Source organism: Anas platyrhynchos, chromosome 3 (genome assembly GCF_047663525.1).
Source record: "Anas platyrhynchos isolate ZD024472 breed Pekin duck chromosome 3, IASCAAS_PekinDuck_T2T, whole genome shotgun sequence".
Taxonomy (NCBI): Eukaryota; Metazoa; Chordata; class Aves; order Anseriformes; family Anatidae; genus Anas; species Anas platyrhynchos.
Genome location: NC_092589.1, coordinates 87,212,941 through 87,235,766, shown reverse-complemented (window position 1 = coordinate 87,235,766; position 22,826 = coordinate 87,212,941).

The following is a 22,826-nucleotide window of genomic DNA, read 5'->3' as shown; positions in this document are numbered from 1 at the left end:
TGATATGATATGATATGATATGATATGATATGATATAATATAATATAATATAATATAATATAATATAATATAATATAATATAATATAATATAATATAATATAATATAATATAATATCAAAAAGGCACATGCAGTACAAGAAGTGAGAGGAGTTCCATTTGGGGTAAAAATCAAGCCCTTTTTATACCATTGAGACATAAGGGGGGGTTAGGACACCACCACATGCTGTTAATTTCTATCTTCCTTCTGAAATAACTAATAGATGCTGTTGCATCTTATTTTCTCTTGTTTTCTTTAAACAAATTTATATTTCTTACACCAATTCCCACTTTCTCAGGCTTATTTTCCCTTATTTCAGGATATTCTTCTCAGGTGATAAATTATTCCTCAGTTTCTTGTTTTGTCTTTGTTGATGTAGTCTTCAAGATGTCTCTGCTTCTCAGAGACTGCACCCCTCAAAGATGATCCCTGGTTCCTACATCCTGTTCCTAGGTAGCAAAGACCAAGTTCCCAGGCAGAGTTCCCAGGCTGGCAGACATTTCCTCCTGTCAGAGTTTAGCAGCCATTTTATGTCAGTAGTTTCTCATCATAGTCAGGTTACCTCTGTAACTGCTCCCATCGTGGTACTACTTCTAATAGCATTTTAGTACTGGTTGCACCTTATATTTCATAGCTGCCAGAAAGAATTGATAAGTACCAGGAACTCCATCTCACTGCTCTATCTGTGCTCCTTTTCTGATTGCTTTATTTTGAAAACTTCCCACAGAGGTCACATAATCCAGCTCTCAATATGATACTTTCCTTCTCAAATCAGTAGCTCTGTGTGTCCTTCACTGCTTTTTCTGTTTTTACTGTCTCCAAGGATACTTTCATAGCAGACATTTTTTTGTCCTATCCAATGCCTGTTTGTAACACTGGGAAAATAAATAAATACATAATGGATTAAAAAAAAATAAATAAATAAAAATAAAGAAAGTGCTGTTTTTGGAGAATCTAGACAATCTAGAGATGTTCTCTAGAGAATCTGGAGATATAGCCAGATCGGTTTCTTCACTTGAAATTAGAAGCATAGAAACATGGAAAATTCTGAACTCATAGAAAATTCTGAACTCAAAGGTTGAGTTGGAATTTTTTGTCCAACAAAATTCATATGCAGTCTATGTCCCAGTTCCCTTCTTCAGTTGGTCCAATGTATAAATATTCCCTCTAATTCTGAAATTTATTGGATGGGACATTCAAACAGACCATTAATACTGTTTAGTGTCAATTTCTTGACCAACCTAATAATGTGTTTTCTTCTGACATTGTGCAATACAATTTTCCAGGATAAAGCATAGAAGCAAATATGAAGGGTAAACCACTTTACTTCATAAGTAGATCTAAGTGAAGAAATGATAACAACGCATTTCTTATAATCCAATTTTAGGGAGATGCCAAAACCAGAATTCTGGTGCCAGAGACTTTTTACTTCACACTGAGCTGCTAAGAGTGATATCTTGAATCTCTGACTAGTTAGAAGTCCTGTAAGCAGGTGTGATGCTTTGATAACAACCATAATGCTTGCTTAAATATTCTGTAGATATCCTTTTGCTTGCAGGCCTTGGAAGAGGAGCAAAAGCTAACATATTTTTCCTGTATAAGTGTCATTACATTTTGTTCCGTATCTTTGTTTATGTTCAGTTTTGGGTCCCTCGCAACAAGAAGGACATCGAGGTGCTTGGGCGGGTCCAGAGAAGGGCGACGAAGATGGTGAGGGGCCTGGAGAACAAGTCCTACGAGGAGTGGCTGAGGGAGCTGGGCTTGTTCAGCCTGGAGAAGAGGAGGCTCAGGGGCGACCTTATCGCTCTTTACAGATACCTTAAAGGAGGCTGTAGCGAGGTGGGGGTTGGTCTGTTCTCCCACGTGCCTGGTGACAGGATGAGGGGGAATGGGCTTAAGTTGCACCAGGGGAGTTTTAGGCTGGATGTTAGGAAGAGACTCTTTACCGAAAGGGTTGTTAGACATTGGAACAGGCTGCCCAGGGAAGTGGTGGAGTCACCATCCCTGGAAGTCTTTAGAAGACATTTAGATGTAGAGCTTAGGGATATGGTTTAGTGGGGACTGTTAGCGTTAGGTCAGAGGTTGGACTCGATGATCTTGAGGTCTCTTCCAACCTAGAAATTCTGTGATTCTGTGGTTCTGTGAAATTAAAAGCAAAATGCATTATTGCTGTGAATAAGACTGATGTAGGAGTTACGCATTTGACATACTTCTGTACTGAACATTATGCATTTCTGTATAACATGCAACAAAATCCAATGCAATTTGCAAGTTAGAAATACTACATTAAGCTATGAGGTATATGGAGGGACACTAAATTACCTCGTTACATTGTTTTTTTTTATTTATTAATATTTGTTATTATTTATTAATTACCACATAGATATTGTAGATACATGTAGAAATGAAACTGAAAAGACCATATATTTTGTATATGGTCTATGTAAGTATTATTATTTGGATATGTCCCTAGTGTGTCTCTTTTCTGTGACCTGTGAGGAATTTTATATAATTTAAGGAGTACTGATACAACTCATTGCTAAGTGCTGTCTGCTTTTTTTTTTTTTTTTAATAAAAATATATGTTTTTCACTTTTGATAATGTTAAGGTTTTCCTTTTCTTCTTCTTCTTCTTCTTCCTCTTCTTCTCCATCTGTTCTCTCCCTGTTCCTTTATTCCCAACTACTACATCACAACTGCTTTGTGCTGATAAGCACCGAGCTCCCCTTTTCATCAAACTGTTTTAGTCCCAAGACTCCATTCTTGAGAAGTAGCAGCTAGTGCAAGGCCTGTCTTTATGTATGCAAAATCAATTTTTTCTTCCCCATGCAAATGATTTCCCTATACAGACTACAGTACTACTAGCACTGAAGCAGACTGTTTTTTCACTCCTCAATTTATTTTTATTAAAGAATATATCAGTCCCATATAAAGTACCTATGTATGCTGTTGTATTCCCCTCATCAAGATGTTGTTTAGTAAGGAAAAAACAGAACTATGTGAAACTATGCATATAACAGGTAGCATTATCCTCAGCTATAGCATTGTCTGAAACAGAGCTACCAAAATCCTGCAGATGGGTGTAACACACGTGCCATAACATTATGAACAGTGAGCTATTGTATTCTCTTCTGGAAAGTGTGAGAAAATTTACATGATTGTCATCCACCAGTATTAACTTGTGCAAGGAACTGATTAAGCATACCAAAAGGTAGTTGTTTTCTGTTTGTTTGTTTTTAATGATAAAACAATCACTCCACTTCCTGATCCTCAGAGGACAGCTAGAAAACATCTCCAGAAAAGCAAGCATAGGAAAGCTTTAACTGTGCAAGACACTAAAAATCCCAGGCTGGAGAGGAGTATTAGTCTTAAAGCACATTATAATCTTCCTGTCTTCTCTTGACAGCCCCTCCATTTACCACTGGTGATAAATAACCTGCCTCACTCTTTTATCCATAGGAGATAATCTCTTTCTCACCTTTCCCTGCTATTATTCTTCCCCCAAAGCCAACCTCTGCATTTTACATCTACCTTTTCCCTTTGGTGACTGAACTAACATTATCTAGTTAAATTCAAAGCAGTTTTTCTCAGCTCATATTTGGATTTGAAATTTGCTGTTTCTAAGCATTTCTAACCCAAAGTTTACCTCTTATTTTCTAAATAAACCAGTAAGTTTGGACTTTTCCCATAAACCTTCACCACACCAGTCTTGAGGTCAACGTGTTAATTAGTCTCCTTCCAAATGAGTGATTATTTCATAAGACACTAAAAATTTGTGAGCCCCCAGGTGCTCCTGTTAAGATTCTAGGTAAGAAGAAATGATCACTATAAAGACCAAGATCATTTAACAAATCAGTTACTAGCACTAAGTAATTGAACTGTAGAGTTTCAAGGTGGGGTATACATTATTCCTCATGTATATTTATGGAAAGTAATTTTAAAGGAAACATCCATACACTTTGTTATTTTGTTTTGTTTTGTTTTAATGTAATGTAGCTAATTCTTCATCTTTCTAAAGGTTTCCTCTTAGCTATGGCTGAATTTTTCTTGCATACAGGAGCATTTATTTCTATATGAAGGGAATTTGGCTACATGGATGCTCCCTGAGGGCTGCGAGACTGGGAGAAAAGTTTCTTTTCTTCAGGGATGATTATTTCTATTTCTTCCTTCACTTGACATATTTACATCTTAATGAAACACAGTGTTCAAAACAAATTAACCTTATCACCAGCACACCTCTCCCTGCTACTATTACTATAACCTAATTTTAGCACACACTATTAAAAGATATGCACATAGTACTTGTACTCCTTAGGATCAGAGCCAGAAGGCAGAAAATGTGCCTTGAAACATGTTTAGCTTCATAGACTTTTCAATTTCATCAGCTACGACAGCCTTTTGTTTACATAATTTTACAGAGAAATCCAGCTTTGAGTGATATTTTCTGTCTGGGAATATTGAAAATTTTCTTATGTGGACTGACGTTTTGGAAATAGAAGAATGGCTCATAACTACTGGAAGAAATCAGAGAGCAAAGCAGGCTTAGAGAGGGACTTTCCAATACAATCTGGTGGTAAGCCACATTTCATTTTTAGCCCACACTTCAAACTTCAGGTCAGTGCTACTAAACCATGACAAAGACAGTCTTCTGCTACCTTTTCAATGTTAAGGCTGACAGTGCAAAACAAAACCAAACACGGCTAGAAGCATAGCAGAAGGAATGGAAAACAAATTCTGCACTTCCAAAAGTATTCAGATTCCATCAAGAACACTGAGGTGATGAAAATAAAAGCTGAATGTTAAGACATTGTATTGTGAGTTATCCGGTATTTCTAAGTGATTCTGCGAGATTATTACAAAATCATTCAAAACGGCTGCTCCACAACATACCCTTTTAAGGATTATTTTAATCTTGTTTTTTAAACAAAAGTAAACCACTATAAGGGAAATATCTCAAAGAGGTTAGGGCTGATTAAGGTACAGATTCTCAAAGGGCTTTCCATTGCTAGAGACTAAGAGAGTGTGTATAGGAAACATGTCCAGGCTTACTGTGGATGTGTTACTGCTTCAGAGTCTATTGAGGGGAAGGTATGTGTGAAGGTGTGTATGAAGGTGTGTTGGGTCTGTCTGGGCAGGAGTCACCTTTCCCTGCAGCAGCCCACACAGTGCTATGCTCTGCACTCGTAGCTGGAACAGCACTGATATCACTCCAGTGTTGTGTCTATTGCTGCATAGTGCTGGCACAGCATCAGGAGTCCTTCCAAGCCCCCAAGAGCCAGCAGGCTGGGGGTGGGCAAGTGATGGGGAGGGGACATCGCCAGGGCAGCTGACCTAAACCAACCAAAAAGATATTCCGTAACACCTGATGTCACACTCAGCAATAAAAGGGGGGGGGGGGTTCGTGGGGGAGGGGGCTGTTCCTCCTGAACAAACCACCACAGTCTTTTTTTTGGTGTCCAACGTGGGGCTTGAGGAATTTGAGATAAGGATGATAGTTGATAGAAGTAATGGGCAATATATGGACTGGATGATTGTTATGAAAGTAAATGTTGTGAAGAATTTAAGAAAGTGGTAACTGTGAAAAATATGTTTCATGTTAGTGTGGTGAAGGGACAACGGGTGGTGTGTGTAAAATGTCCACCTTGTCAGTGCTGTGATGATATTATGTTTATTTTGGTGTGGGGAATTCTTTTGATGTAAGTGAAGTTTGTGAAGATTGTGATAATTGTAAAGTAAGAGTATATTGTGATTATTCTTAGAAATGCTTTTAACAGAGGTGAGGGGTCGAATGTAGTGGGTTTACGTGGCAAGGTTTTGATAGCAGGGGGCCATAGGGGTGGCTTCTGTGAGAAGGATCTAGAAGCTGCCCCATGTTTGGTAAGGGCCCCACTGCTGACCCAAGAGCCAAGCCAATAAACAATGTTGTTTCATGCCTCTGTGAGAGCGTATTTAAGACAGGGGGAAAAAACGCTGCACCACACAGCAGCTGGGAGAGTGAAAGGAGTGAGGAACAGCCTTGCAGGCACCAAGGTCAGTGAAGAAGGAGGGGGACAGCCTGCTTCACCATGGTCCTCACCACAGGCCGCAGGGGACTTCTGCTCCGGCGCCTGGAGCACCTCTCCTCCTCCTTCTTCACTGACCTTGGTGCCTGTAAGGCTGTTCCTCACTCCTCTCACTCTTCCAGCTGCTGTGTGGCGCAGCGTTTTTTTCCCCTGTCTTAAATATGCTCTCACAGAGGTGCAAAACAACATCGCTTATTGGCTCGGCTCTGACTGAACCTTACCAAACATGGGGCAGCTTCTAGATCCTTCTCACAGAAGCCACCCCTATGGCCCCCTGCTACCAAAACCTTACCATGTAAACCCACTGCAGAAGGTATTTAAGGGTTACTGAGTCCTTATACAGCATGGCATTTTGCATATCATTTCAGCTGACCAGACCTGTTAGCTGGTAGCCTCTGCTCAAGACTGTCAACCTGAATTATTGACTAAAAAGAGCAATTAATAACATTTCTGCCTATAAAATCATAAAATCATGGAATTTTAGAATGGCTTGGGATGGAAGAGACCTTAAATAACATCTAGTTCCATCTCCCCTGCCATGGGCAGAGATGCCACCCACTAGATAGGTTGGACAGGGCCCTGGACAACCTGGTCCTGAACACCTCCAAGGATGGGCCAACCTGTTCCTGTGTCTCACCACCCTCTGCAGGAAGGACATCCTCCTAATATCTAATATTAAGCTCCCCTCTTTTAGTTTAAAACCATTTCCCCTTGTTCTATCATTATCTGCTTAAGTAAAAAAAAATAAAAATAAAAATATTATCTATATTTTTATGAGCACCCTTTAAGTATTGAAAGGTTGCAACAAGGTGTCCCTGAAGCCTTCTCTTCTTCAGGCTGAACATCCCCAGCTCTCTCAACCTTTCTTCACAGGAGAGATGCTCCAGCCCCTTTAATATCTTTGTGACCCTCCTCTGGACCTGACCTAACAGATCCATATCCTTCTTGAGCTGGGGGCTCCAGACGTGGATGCAATGCTCCAAGTGCTCCAATGCTGCAATGCTCCAATGCCTCACAAGGGCAGGGTAGAGGGGGACAAAATATTGCTAGGTTCACCTATGCAAAGTCAGATTTTTCACGTAGGGGGTTGTCTGTTTGCTTTATTCCTTTCCTGTGTATGCCATGGCAGAAAGTCTCTGTGGAGTCATTCTGTAGCAGGTACACTACTTAAAATGTTGTGACCATTCTTACACATACAGATAGTTAGGACCTAAATTCTCAAGCATGGTTGAAAGGAACAGTAGTGGTTTGAGGTAGAAACTGGGAAGAAATGAACAGTAAAAATGACCAGTCACTTGTCTAGTAAAAACCTGATGAGTAATGGGGTCCCTTGAAATATCTAGCAGGAAGAATACTGTCAAATATTTGGTTGGTTATATGAAAGAAATAGAAGAGCAAAACATTGACATTGTTAGAAGAAGCATCTGTTGTGAAGAACAAAAGTGACTGTTTTCCCTGCTTCTTCTCCCTCCTTTCTTCCTGCTTTCTGTTTATGATTTGATAATTTATTGGCCCAAATCATTTATTTCCAGGTAGTTTCTCCTTTCCATTTTTTTTTTTTTTGTTGTTCAGTTTGTTTGTTTATTCATTTTTTAACAGTAGATGTAAAATCACAAAGAGGTACACAGTTATTTCACTTCTGACTACACAAAATTGAAGCTCCTTTCTATTTCTGTAGTTACGGGCATTAATAAGCTTCTGTACTGTTTGCAAGTATTTTAACCTACAATCTGGTTCATCTCAAAGGTGGAGACCTTGAAATACCATGCAGTTGGTTGCAACACTGTAAGATTCTTGGTGATGTCTTGCTATCATGCTATCAAAGTGACTGCCAGGAACTTAATTTTATTTAGCAGCTGGAAGTTTTAACAACACAGCTGTTAAGAATGGTAATTGCTAGAAAGTGGAAGGGAAACCAACCAACCAAACAAACAAACAAAAACTGCTTTCTGTCTATTTCAAGATAAACTTGTGTTGAAATGTACCTGATGACTCCAAAACCTTACTCCCATTTGATGTGTCAGTCAGTCCTTGAACCTTTTAAGACTTTATATGTCACTGAAAGATATTGGAGAATTGGACAAAAAGATATTGGAAAATCTTAGAACAATTTAGATTGGAAAAGACCTTTAAAATCATCAAGTCCGACCATCCAGCTAACATTAAAAGTTCACTGCTAAACCATTTCACACATCTCTTAAATACTTCCAGCAATGGGGACTCCGCCACTTCCCTGGACAGTCTGTTCCAATGGTTGACCACCTTCTCTGTGAACCAGTTCTTCCAGATATCCAATCTAAACCTCCCCTGGTGCAGCTTGAGGCCATTGTTTCATCTCCTATCAGTTGTCACCTGAGAAAGAGACCTGCACCCTCCTCCCTGCAACCTCCTGTAAGGTAGATGTAAAGGGCATTGAGATCTTCTCCGAGCCTCCTTTTCTCCAGACTAAACAGCTCCAGTTCCCTCAGAAGCTACTTGTATGTCTTGTTTTCTAGTCCCTTCACCAACTTTGCTAGTCTTCTCTGCACACGCTTGAGCAACTCAATATCCTTCTTGTACTGAGGGAGAGAAAACTGAACACAGTACTCAAGATGTGGTCTCATCAGAGTGAAGTACAGAGGGGCAATCATTTCCCTAGTCCTACTAGCCACCCTGTTTCTGATGCAGTCCAGGATGACATTGACCTGGGCACACTTTTGGCTCATGTTCACCTGGCTAGCATCTAATATCCCCAGGTCCTTTTCTGCTGGGCAGCTTTCTAACCACTCTTCCCCAAGCCTGTATGGGGTTATGACCCGAATGCACCACCTGACACGTAGCCTTGCTGAATGTCATGTGTTTGGACATGGCCCAGTCACCTAGCCTAACCAGATCCCTTTGCAGATCCTTCCTACCCTCAAGCAGATCAACAGTCCCACCTAACTTTGTGTTGTCAGCAGACTTAATGAGGGTGCACTCAATCCCCTTATCAGTATCATTGAAAAAGATATTAAACAAAACTGATCCCAGTACTGAACCCTGGGGAACACCAGTTGTGAACAGCCACAAGAAAACTGAGCTTGCTCAAATCCTCTAGGTGTTCAGATTCCAATAGCTTGTGTCAGATTACATTTTCTCCTGAAACAGCTGTCTTTGGTGACAAGAGCTATTTAGTTTCAGTGGTGTTTAGATGAGAGTTACTGTCCATGTGACAGCACTTACAAATGCAAAGCATGTATTTCAAGTCCACATGACATTTCCAGAACTTAGGAACACAGTGTCTCAGTTTTCATTTTTCTTATCAGAACAACAACATCAGCAAAAAATTTGAATTCTCCCCTCCCTCCTAAGGACATGTGTTTTCCCTTCAGGAAAAAAAAAAAAAAAAAAAAAAAAAAAAGAGTTAGCAACAAATCTGAAGCAAATTGAGCAAATAGTGCATTATTTTTTGTTTTCATCAAGATCTGCTTATTGATTGTATTTTTCTCAGTACACATTTGACTTGAGATCCACTCCGGCAAAGAAAAATTATTCTTTTTTTTTTTTTTCCCTAATGTTGTCTTGTATACGTTAGTTTCAAAAAATAGATTTTCTCCTCCAAATCTTGCATAACCAAACCTCCTACAAAGCCATGCAGTCGTTTCTTGAGTCCTGTAAACCAGTGTCCTGGTTTCAGTTAGAACAGAGTTAATTTTCTTCCTAGTAGCTGGTGGAATGCTATGTTTTGGCTTAGGATGAGTAGAGTGCTGATAACACCCCGATGTTTTAATTGTTGCAGAGCAGTGCTTATACTAAACCAAGGACATCTCAGCTTCTTGTTTTGTCCTGCCAACGGGCAGGCTGGGGGTGCAGCAAGAGCTGGGAGGGGACAGACCCAGGACAGGTGACCCAAACTAGCCAAAGGGGTATTCCATACCATCTGACGTCATGCTAAACAATATATAGGGGTGGCTAGCCGGGGGGGGAGGGGGGGAAGCAGGACTGCTCGGGGTTAGGCTGGGCATCAGTCAGCAGGTGGTGAGCAATTGCATTGTGCATCACTTGTTTGTACACATTATTATTAGTAGTACTATCATCGTTGTACTATTATTATTATTGTTATTATTATTTTCCTGTCTTATTAAACTGTCTTTATCTCAACTCATGGGCTTCACTTTCCTTTTCTCTCCCCCGTCCCAGAGAGGGTGGGGGAAGGGTGAGTGAACGGCTGTGTGGTGTTTAGCTGCCGGCCGGGTTAAACCACGACAGTCTTTTTGGCGCCCAACGTGGGGCATGAAAGGTTGAGATAACAGCAGATCTGTGTGTTAAACTAAACCAGAGTGTGTTAAACTAAAATTGGTGTAAGTATTAGACCTGCTTAACAGTTACTTGTCATACTGCTGATTGCTTTAATCTCAAGTCTGCTACGCCTGTTTTCCAAAATTGAGTATTATAGCGCATTATTTTCCGTATGTGCTCTCTGTCATGTTGTTTATCCTCTCCGGGCCCTGGTTTAAGATCATTATGGTACTGTGTGTTGGAACAGTGGCTTATGAGATTTTGAGATATCTGGTCATAACTCTAACTTGGTATTTGTACTCAGTAACATCGTCGACTCTATACTTTGGAAATTGTATCTCAGAAACTATTAGCAATTACACCTGTTGCCTTTTTTCATCAGGGAGTCAATCTGTGGAGGGGAAAGGGGAAGATATTTTTCCTTACTCGATCACTCTCCCTTTCTTCTTCACCACCCCCTTATCCTCCTTGATCACTCTCCCTTTCTCCTTCACCACCCGCAGGAGTGGTGATTACCACTCCATATGATTCCATACGTCGTATTGATATGTCTAAAAGTATGGTGGTGTTTAATACTTCATTCACAGGACTTGATTAGTATTTCCCAACTTACATTAAACCTCTTTTGTCTCTTTTATATTCAGAAGTGATTACATTGCTGACTCAAGACTTACCTGTAAGTGTTAGCTATTCCAATGGAAACATTATATTCTGAGAAGAGCCCATTAAAATAGCAGTATGTTATACATTCCAAGTGGCACCAGATTGGCAAAAGAAAGGGTGGCAAGGTATATCAAAAAGGCAGGAAGGTTAAATTATATGAATTTAGTTTGGAGACCCTGATGTTTTTTCCAAAATAGTTTTCTAGTATTGTAATCAAAGTATTAAACTTTTCATTTATAATGTAAATAAAAGTACTAGTACACCTTGGCAAATGTCTCTACTGATTTTTTTTTTCATTGAAAACTTGAACTTTTTGGTATTTTATTTATTATGTGGATTTATTTTTTTCACTAATTATATCCTTTTATTTATTTATTTATTTATTTAAATGGGAAATAATTTTTCATTTCTCAGATCGAAATATGTTAGGTAACCTGTCAAATAAAAGTGCTGCATACATCTCACTTTACCACGTTTCTGAGCTGCTTAATTTGACTTTTTTTTTTCTTTTCTTTTTTTTCCCTGTAGATTTGCATGGACTATTGAGGTACAATCAATAAGGCAGGTAACAGCAGGCCATCAAGAAAGTGGCCCACTGAGAGAGACCAATTTTAAGGAAACTAGAAAGCATGAGTAATCTAAATTTCTATTGAACAATGCAGCGGAAAAAAAAAAATCTAATGCAAATTAGCTTTAAACTTTCCTAATGCAAAGTGTTTTTGTTGTCTGACCAAATGGGCTGTTTAGATCTGTTTGGGCCAACCCTGGAGCAACCTTGAAGTCATATTCTCTGATGGACATATTTGGGTGTAGAGCAGATGTTTTTTTTTCCTTCCAAGTGTTTCAATGAGAAATGCAAGTTCTCCTAACTTGATGGGGTGAATTTTAGCATTTTACCGATTCACTGAACCACCTTTATTGATTCTTTCATGCTACACTTTTGGTCATTTGATACTCTGATTACCAAGATAGTTTATAGAGATATTTGATTTATCCCCTTCACATGTATTGAAGGGAATTGTGGAAACTGGGGTAAGTACCGAATGACTGGAGAAAAGTAAATATTCTACTTGTTTTAGAAAGATGCTAACAGGTCAGCCTGGGAAACTGAAGGTTGATCGGCCTGATGTTTGTTCTTGGGAAAACCAAAGACTGAATTGTCTTGGAACACGTTTATTGGATGTGTGTAGAAGGAAAAAATGACTGGAAACAGACAGCATGATTTTACAAAGAGTGTATCATGCCTGACAAGCCTGATTACCTTCTATGTATGATAAAACAACTGTACAGATAAGCAAGGGAAGGGCACTAGTTTTCATTCACCTCAGCATTAGAAAAAATTTAATGCTCTCCAGAATAATCTTGTATCCAAATTAGTGAATTATGTTCTGTATGGATGGACAGCTAGATGGATTGAATAGTTGGATGGTTGGGCTCACAGCATAATGGTTAATGGACCACAGTCTACCTGGAGGTTGATAACAGGTGGACTACCATGAATGGCTATCGACAGACATGCCTTTGCTCTGTAAAGAGAGACTTAGAGAACTGACCTTGGTCAGAGTGGGGAAGGGATGGCTTTGAAGGGCACCTAGTGCCTATAAGGAGAATATCAAGAGGATAGAGTCAGGCTCTTCACAGTGGTGCAAGAACACATGCATATGTTGAAGAGACATTCAGACTGAAAATAAGAGAAACTTTTTAATGAGGCCAGACAAGTAGTGAAGCAGTTTGTATTAATCTGCACACCTAATCTCAGGTTGTGCAGTCCCAAAACCTGAAAGCATAAAGCCTGGCTTGAGCTGAGAGATCTTGTTTCTGTGAGCAGGGCATTGATGACCTCCAAAGGTCCCTTCCACCTTGTATTATCTTCTTATTATATGTTTACATGAAAAAGCAATATATGGTAAATGTTTTCTGGCCAAGACATCGTTTCAGAGCTGAATTTCTTGAAAGTGAGAAGACAGATGTGTTTAGTCAATTTACTGGACAACTCAATAGATCCCTTCTAGATGATTTTTGGAAGAATTGAAATGAATATTGGTCAGCTTTGTGAGATACTTTGTACAAGTAGTGTCTCAGTGGTTTTCATAGAAGATACTGAAATATGCGGATTCTGGTTCTGCTGACTCTCTTTCAAGTCCTCTGTGCAAAGGGTATTTATGATTGGCTGAATGAAGAAGGAATATTTTAAACCATGTCTTTCTCAACTTCCCCATCCACAAAGAACATATTAAAATCTTTGCATGGTCAAGAGTCATTGGTATCATAGCTCATATTTCTGAGAGCTGAGCTGATGGGAAGCACTCTAAGTAAATCATAGAAGGGAGTTCTTTACCTGTTCTTTAGAGGTTTCCAGATTCTGTGGGATGGAAATGGATGAAGTTGAATCCCCAAGGATTTACATCACTAGTCCTTAACAGCTCATAGTCAAGTGTCTCGACTGTACAGTAGTCGCATCCTGTCCCAGGCCTCATGCTGCTCCTGTGAGGTATAGTAAGTCCTCCTGAGCTGTTTTAGAATTACAGTTTTGTCACTACTGTCTCAGGCAATAGAAATTTTACTATTTGAGTTATGAAGTAAAAACATTAAGGGGGGGGGGAGAGGGGCGTGTTGCATGAGGAAGTGTCAATACTGTTAAAAGAAAAACAGATGATTTAATGGTTTACTTACTTATTTACTTATTTATTTATTCCAGATAGATTGGTTTTACATGCTGTAGGCTTAAAGGTGCTGTGAAAGATTATGCCATTCTCTTTTCATTGACTTCTGAAACTTACTGGTAGTTATCATGTCTTTACAGTGTTGTTCTCGCTTTTCTTTCCTCTCAAAAAAGAAAAAAAAAATCTACAAATATTTCCATTCCATGTACAAAATGCTACATAAATAGTAAATATGTGAACTCTGTAAATCCCCTCCTTATAATCTGACAATTCTCTATATTCATTTATCATTTACTTTCTAGGAAAAAAACAGGGCTCAGAGTTTAAAAGTGCTCTTAGCATCAGACAATGTCAGAGGAGAGGAGAGTTCTTTCTTTCCAGAGAGCTTAAACTTGGCAAAGGTTCCAGATATATTGAACGCAATATGCTACTTGCTGTGATAATCCTGTTTATGTGTTTCCATACCTTTTTGATATTTATTACAGTGAAAATATGAATATTTCTATGTAAAGGCACTTTTACATAATTTATACATTTGAAATTATGCGAGTGTCTGTAAGACAACTAAATTACTTCCTGTAAATAAGAACTAATGGAATTTTCTTCAAAGCTACAATGGGCCGTGAGAAGGAAGTCCAAGGTTGTGGTGTGGTTTTGTTGTTGGTTGGTTGGTTTTTGTGGTGATTTTCTAACATTTGAGTTCTAAAAACCTTGGAGAGGGTATAAGCTCCTCTTGTAGAGCTGGAAATAGAGAGGGCCAGACTTACATGCCTGAGGGAAGGGCCACTTCACATATCAGAAATGGAAGTGGTGTGACGATCTGTTTGAACTCAGAAGATTACTTTCTTAATTGGATATGAAGTAGTAAAGCCTTGTTTCATGTTTATTTGGGAATATAGAAAAGTGATAAAGCATATCCCTGCAAAACATTTTTTATTTTAAAAACTTTTACCCGGTTTGGTTCTTAATGCAGGTATTTTGATGATTTATAAATTCCCTGTGATTTTAATGGTGCCATAAATATAAAAGTGATAAAATATGCAAATTAATGAATGTTTAACCAATTGAATAAAGTACCCCACATGTAAAAATAATTTATGACCCAGCTGAGCTCTAAGTGAATATGTAAATTAAATGGCTTGGGTTATGAAAAGACATGCATAAGAAGTGATTACTTCTTGCTTTCCATAAGCTGACACTTTTAAAATCCCTTGGCTCTCAAAGATTTTTCAAGCCAATATTATGAGAATGAAAGGGATAGCAAACTGCTAGCAAGTTTTTGCTCTGTTAGAGCTCTTCTTTGGATCACTTAGTAAGCAAAGGTAATATTCCTGTTTGAGTTCTGCTCAAAAAGTTTTTTTGTTTTGTTTTGTTTTTTAATAAATAAGAAATAGTGTGACAGATAAGGAAGGAATCTAACAGAAATTATAAACGCAAACTGGTCTCAACATGAACTTAATTTAAAATGACGGTCGATGTAATAAGTGCTTCCCACAATGCATGTGAAATGTAAATCTTATGTTGTCAAAGTAAACAATTCCTGGATTACAAACACTCTCAACTGGCAAGAGAAGACCTGAGAGGAAATACTATGGATAGTAGTCTAAAAGGGCTTCTCACAAGAGAAGGGGCACATGGTCCCCTTGGGGAATTCAAAGTCAAGATTGTGTCTCTCCTACATCAGTCCCCACAAAGGGTAGAAGAGCTGTATTGTGTTACCACGATTCAGTCCTTAATTTAATATTTGTCTTGCTTCTTTACTTCTCTTTCTCATTTCCTTTTTCTTCTCTTTCTTGGAACTGTGAACTTCCTGAAATCAATCAACAGACACCAAACTAAGCTACCAAGGAAACAATCTCCAAATTTAGCCAGTGTTCGTTGTGAAAAAGAGCTGAAAATTTCTGAAGTGGATATAAGCAGATTTGTGACAACTCTGAACTATGCTCATATATGCTGATTAAGCATTTTTTCGGGCTTTGAACAATGTATATAAAAATAATCTCTCAGCTTGCTTTGATGGGTTTTCAATAGCACACCCAATCTCAGTACACAGCCTTGTTCCCTCAGCTATCCCCACCACGCAAGTTTCCTTTACACCTCTGACTAACTCAGCTTTTCTGCAGGAAGGATTGGCTGAGAAGTCCTGTACACCTACTCTCACGGTCCCATCCAGACTTAGACCTGGCAGGAAATTTGAAGTTCTCCAGGAACCATACGGAGATACTGAAACTTGCCTGAAAATGAGATTGCTGCCTTATGGCTTCAGTCAGAACATTTTTTGAGGGGGTGTGGATTGCAAGAGGGGTTGTGAACAATGCCAAAGCTAGACATAGCATTGAAATGAGAGATAAAAGTCATGCTGCACTAATCAGCAATCCATTCAGATACTTCAAAAATTAAGAAGCTAAGTAGAGCATACTGATTGAGAGAGACAGAGGTAGTTAATAAAGGAAGCTTCCACAGCAGCAAGTTTTTGTGTCTGATTCAGACTTTGTGAGGCCACAGATTCCTTTAAAAAAAAATAATAAAATAAATCCTATTTCCCTCAACAGCCCTGGCAATCCCAAAGGCTTCTTAAAACTAAAGAACTGTAAAAGAAACTAGTCTGCTTGCTTAATAGACCCTGTTCATGTTGGATTGTGATTTACCTCCCCAGCAAAGAAAATGACATTCTTTTTGGAGTGTTTGGGTCATTGCTCACTGTGGACTAGAACAGCAGAACACAGAACTGGTTAGCGAGTGCCAACTGTAATTATGTTTTCCATAAAATGCATTTTATATCTGGAGCATATGAGCTCTTCCAGTGCAGATGTATTCTCCCACAAAGCAGAAAGGAATAAATGTATTTAAATATGGAGCTAGCAAAAATGTGGGGGGAAAAAGATAGATTTATTTCACTTGTAATATAGCAGAATTTCATTTTTTAGTATAAATGTAGAGTGCTGTGAGGTTTTACTGTATGTCTTAGTCAACTCCCTTTAGCAGAAAAGCCTTGTGAACTCTAATCTCACCCATACATCTTAATTCTTTTTAATCAAGCAATGGCTTTCCTTGTACTTGAAAATAGATACATGCAACATATTCCTGAGTTGTCAATAATACTAATCTTTTTAACAAATGGGAAATTTTAGTGAGTCCTAAAACAATTACATGATCAAACCTTCACATTTCCGTATGAGTATTTGGCTAATTATGAGGCTCTGATCCAAAAAGCAAAATCAAACAAAAAAATTTTCATTGTGTATTTCAACCACAAAGAGAAAGAGAACAAAATTAATGAAATTTCAGGTCCTGAAACCTGTAATTTTGGTCACTGGGTGAGGGGATGGGAATGATCCTGTTTGTTACTTAAGTATTTATTTGCATGTGTGCCTCATGTCCCTAAAAAGGATTATGCCATGGTGCTCACAGCACCATCCAAGACTGAAATCTGTAAATCTGGGATTTAGCTTTAGATGCATCCTTTTTAGACATTCAGTGATATTTTGTAGCAGAAATATTTGAGAATAGGGATTAAGATATTTATATTCTCACCTTTAATCTGATACTTTACATTTTGGTGTTGCAGTGAATGCAAACTACCTCCCTTTCAGATATGAGAAGTCAATCTCTAGTCCTTTTGGTTATTGATATATATAAAAAATACATTCTAAAACTGTTGTTAAAATATCTAAGCATGGCTCCAGTTGAGGAAGGCATAAAATTTGCAAGATTCTTTCAAAGTTCATATATTTAATCTTCACAAGGACTCAGTTCTCTTAAGACTCATCATCCAATTCAGCTCAACAAAATTTTAGTTTAACTTCAAACCAAAATCTGACTTAGCACTTAGCACTTAGGTCAAGCTTCACTGATTTCAAGAGGAAATCTGGCAATTGGAGCTTGACTTCTAAACCTGTCTTTCCTTTTGTCCTCACCAACAACAGTAGGCACAATTTTGTTCTAAGTAATTGCAGACATAAATAATGTCAGTTAGCTCTCTGACTGCTTGATTGTACTACCCAATCAGGATAATGTCTGTCTGATAATATCAACGTCTATACCTCATAATGTGTGAAAGATTGCAGTTAAGTTTATTTGGCCACAAAAATAATAATTAAAAAAAATAAAATTGCCTTTAGTGACTTGTCTCGGTCACTAAGATGGTATCCTATTTCACTCTTTTCTCCTTCCAGATCTTCATACTATTTATTTTACTTTTCTCTTTGAATTTCATCAGGAGCATCTCTGGAATCTCTTTCCACTTATTCAGATGCTAGTTAATATAGAGAGAATGCAAAATTTAATTTTGAAAATATCCTAATACCTTCCCTATTTTGTTCTTTGTGTTTCTGCAGATAAGTTCAGGCTTATGTTGGTCTTTTTCTTGCTAACATACAGTTTCCAGGTGAAAATAAATAAATAAATAAATAAAACACCTCATATTAAATTCCCTACCTGTACTAAGCTATTAGCTTTCAGGAGAAAAATGTGTTTTGATGAATTACAGTAATACAAAAATAGTAGAAAAACTAAATGAGAATAATACATTAATACATCTACATTTATCTTACAGACCGTGCAGAACAATTATGTTTCTTAAATCTCTGGGGATCAGGGGCACACAATTAAAGGAATAATTCTTCTCTATTTGCTCCACCATCTATTTACAGCTATAGTAATTTGTACACAGCACATCGAGGTCTTTATTACACCTACAGGGCTATTTTCATTCAACGCCACTTAAATAGTAACATTATTAATGCAAAAACTTACTTTGCATTGTTTGATAAACATTTGTGATCTTTAGAAGCACTTAATAACATTTCTGTTTTCCATCTTCAAGATTAAAAGCATATGGATATTACCACTTTGGCATGCATAGGATAATCTAAGAGATAGTAAGTCTTTTTTGGTCAACACTTAGCAATTACTTGAAAAGTTTCTTATATAAAAATAAACAAATAAAGATTGTACATATGTATAATAGCTTGTCACAGTACCCTACCTTATAACCTCATATTCTTTATGAGTATTTTTGTCACTACTGTTTCTGAGGTAGCACTGTATTGTTTCATCTGTAAAAGAAGTAACATGTTGCCTGTTCATTTCTCCTGCTGTTAATGGATACTAAATACTGTGAGGTACTTAGCTGGGCAATATGCTTGTACTAATGTGTTCATTTTTACCGATTAAGTTAATCATGACCTGAAACTTGGATATCAGATATCATTACTATCAGATAGTAACAAAAGTAGCATAAGGGATCTGGATTCCTGCTTGTGTTGCAGAGATCCATCTCTCTGCCTGTAGTAAGAAGAGAGCTAGAATTTATTTCTTATGTTGATATACTATTGTGGTCCTCAAAGCAGCCTAGGCAGAAGACACTGTTGCAATACTAGTTTAAGAGTTACAGACAGAGACTTTAACTCAATTCTTTTAGCTTTAATCATCTTATGTTACCTGACAACAAAGGAGTTGGGTCATACTGACCTAACACTGCCTAAATGAAGCTATTTGTAACACCACAGATCAGGTGAGAAAGGCAACTTCTGACAGGCAAGATCTTGTGAATTCCTGAGACTCAACTAGTTTCAGGATTTAAATTTAAACCGCAACCAGTCTCAAAGCTGAGCAGGTCATCAGCTTGGTATCCTTCCAGACTATCTGTATATTGGCATGTAGGATAGTGCAAGGTATTCATAATACCTTGAATTACCTTGTTAAGATAAGATCCAAGTTGCTGTAACCATCAAGTGTGATTACTCTTAATCTGACTCATTAATGGGTAAAATACATTAATACATGCCTCAGCTAAACAGTTTTCGGAAGTCCTGTTTTCACCCGGGGCATGCATGGGTTAAGTTGATAAACTCTAATAACTCAAAAATGTTGTCACTGTAACGCAGAAATGTTTAATACTGTGCTTGTGCCCTTTCTACACCAAAGCATTAATCGGATTGATTATTTCAGTTTATCTCCACTTCTAGTTTTCTCTTAATCATTCTCAGAAAAAGAAAAAGAAAAAAAATAAGGATACAACAAGAAGAAATACATTTTCTCAGAGGTAGGCACATGAAATAAAGAAAACATCAATAACTACAAATTTGCCTTCTTTAGCTGGGAGTTATTGCTCCACTTGTGCACATTTATAGAGGAGAATGTCACTGTGGGTGGTGTAGAATGTGAGCCCTGATTCTGGTGCTCCACTCAAAGACCACACAGCAGCACACCAACAGAAAGCTCCTCACCTTATTCTTCACTATGCTTATGCTAAGGCAGCCTGTCACCTCCTTTGTACATGAAGAAAGAGATCATGGAAGGAGAACAAAGCAGAGTCTTGAAAGAATGTCTTCTTGCTTTCTTGCTTTTCAAAGGCTACACAATTTCTCTTGGAAACAAAGAAATGTAAGTGTTGCTACTCCCTGTTAGCACTTCTCCCCTGTCTTCCTGAAGAGGGAAAGAAGTAGAAACTAAAGCTGTATTATTTTGACTGCATTTTAAAATAGCTAGTGCAATTAGTCCAAACTACTATTGCAAGAAAACACATACATTAGTCAAATAACATCTGCCATTCAGTGTCTAAGCCTAAACATGAGCTGTGTATCCAAAAGCTCTTCTAGCAATTTCAGTGTAGTTTAATATCACCAGCGCTGAAGTATGCAAACAAAAGCAGACTAGTTCCAAAACAATAGCAGTGCTGATATTTCTGCTGTTTTTATTTAGGATCGTCCGCAACATTTTTGAGAATAAGGTCCCTTGTAGACCCAACATTTTAAGACTCATACTATGGGTTAATTTCACACATCCTGGAAATAATTTACACCAATTCAATTTCATGTATTTTAAGGACATCATATGAAGATTGAAGTTTTTGCTGTGTATTTAGGCTGATTTTCATATTCACTGGATGCTGTCACTCACTGAAGTATTAATCATCAATAAATGGAAGCAAATATCAGTTAGCTATATGAAATTTCCAGTAACTACAGTAACTATATAAATATATATTTTTTCAACATGGGAAATTATTGGGATGGAGTTACACTTTTTTTTAATCACATTGCATTATTTTGTAAATTCTTTTAAAGCATTTTAATTCAAGACTCACTGATGAGTGCTTCCATGTTGGTAGGCTTATAGGAAATACATTATGTGAAGTAGCCTTGTGTGACAATTCCATGTTCTAGATAATGGGTCTCCATTTTTCTGAGACAGGACCCTTAAAAAGCATTTCAGCTTTAGCATCTGAAAACTGAGATATAAAAACATGTCATATGTCATACCCTGAAGTGCAGTGTATGATTGTTTCCCTATGAGTTCCAACCTCATTTCACAGTGCTAAGGTGTACAGAGAAGGGACTGTTCTTTGCTTTATGCCTGCATGGTGCCATGGTGGGACCCTGAGGTGCTAGAGAAGCACAAACTGTCAGGCAGACTGTGGCAAGTGCATTATTTCAGTGCTCAACAAATATTCCATACTGATACCATTGAGATCATTAGAGAATGGAAGAAGGAAGAATACATGACTTCTTCATGCTTCTAGTCCTTTCCTGGGATGTTCTGGGGTAGCTGTAGAATATTACAAATTATGGACCACAATTCTGTAACACAGGGAAAAGAGAAATAGCTCTCCCATTTTTCTTCTGGAGGGAGATGGGGAAAGAGGTGGGGATCAGAGTACTGACATTTTTTTTTTCCCAATTCTATGATGAAACATTGCATTGTTTCTGAAATGAAATGAAAAGCGTATGGATACTATTCTTATCACATTGCAAATTAATAGCCTATCTTTCTGTTTCTTTTATCTTTAAACTGTGGATTTAAAGACTTTTTCTGATTCTCTTAAGGTATGCTGGTATAAGATATGTGGTAAATGTACTGCTTCAGTCTTCCCCTCTCCCCCTCCCCCCGCTTTACTTCTCTGTATAAACAGAGCCTTTGAGACCTGACACATCCAGGATATGAGTCGTGTATAGTGATCTCTCTTTGATATCTATGACAACATGAGGAAGAGAACCAATCTGGCCTTGCTGCTGAGGTGATCTGGAAAGTGGGAGCTCTCTGCTGTCTGAGAGCTCCTCCCCAAAAAGATATATTACTTTTTTCCAAATTCTGCCAAAGTTCTTTTTCTTAATGACTGTTTGCTTACCTCACTACTCAAGAGTGGAAGACTTGTTCGCTATTGAGACTTACTCAATTTTGTCTGATTGCTAACTTTGTTACTGCTGTATTTCTGGTAGACGTTTTGCAGAAATCATCAGCTGACCCTTAGAAAAGTGGTAGCAAGAAAACATTACTTTGAAGGACCCACTTATTTTATATTGGATTATATCATTTATCATTGATAGTAGATAAAATGTGAACAGAAAGTTATACAGAGAAGGTATGGGAAAACAATGATCAAATAAGAACTCCTAGTAAATGATGCTGAGGTTTAATGCTATTGGCTGTTATTTCTGGCTATCAAATCTTTTGCATGCTTGGTGTTATTAACAACCTTTGCTCAGTAGCCACCAAAGACTGAAATAATAGAATATTATGGGTTATGCTGGAAATATTAGCAGAGTCATGCAATCAAATTTATTATACTGTGGTGAGTTCACTCTCCCAGTAAAGTCACTCCCATATTTTATATGAAATAAAAATGGTACATATGTTAAGTTTTTCAGTTTCTTAGTTGGAGAACACCAAAAATGAAAAACATAAACATGAAGCAGATACTTATAGAAAGTGCCTTTGGAGGGGAGAAGGGTAAGTGGGCAGAGGTAACAGGGGACAGGTGGGTATGTAACTCAGGTAATTTCATTTCATATTACAATACTCCATTCTGGCAGCAGAAATGTGCACTAATTGGACAATATACACTGGACATTCTGCCCTGTCATAACTGTATAGATATATTCATACTTCATTAAAACAGTAGCTCTGTCTAAAAGTACAGTAAACACACTCATATTGGTGGCTCTTTATTGTCCCTCTATGTTGCTCCTGTGGTCAAAAGACACAAATGTTACTTGTATGTAAGTGTATTTATTTATTTATCTTCAGTTCAAAGTTTCTGAAATAATGCTGTAGCCATGTGAAGCCCATCAAACTGGTTTTGGAGGCCTTTTTTGAATAGTTTTGAACTGAAGGATTGCACTGGAGATATGTGGGAGGACC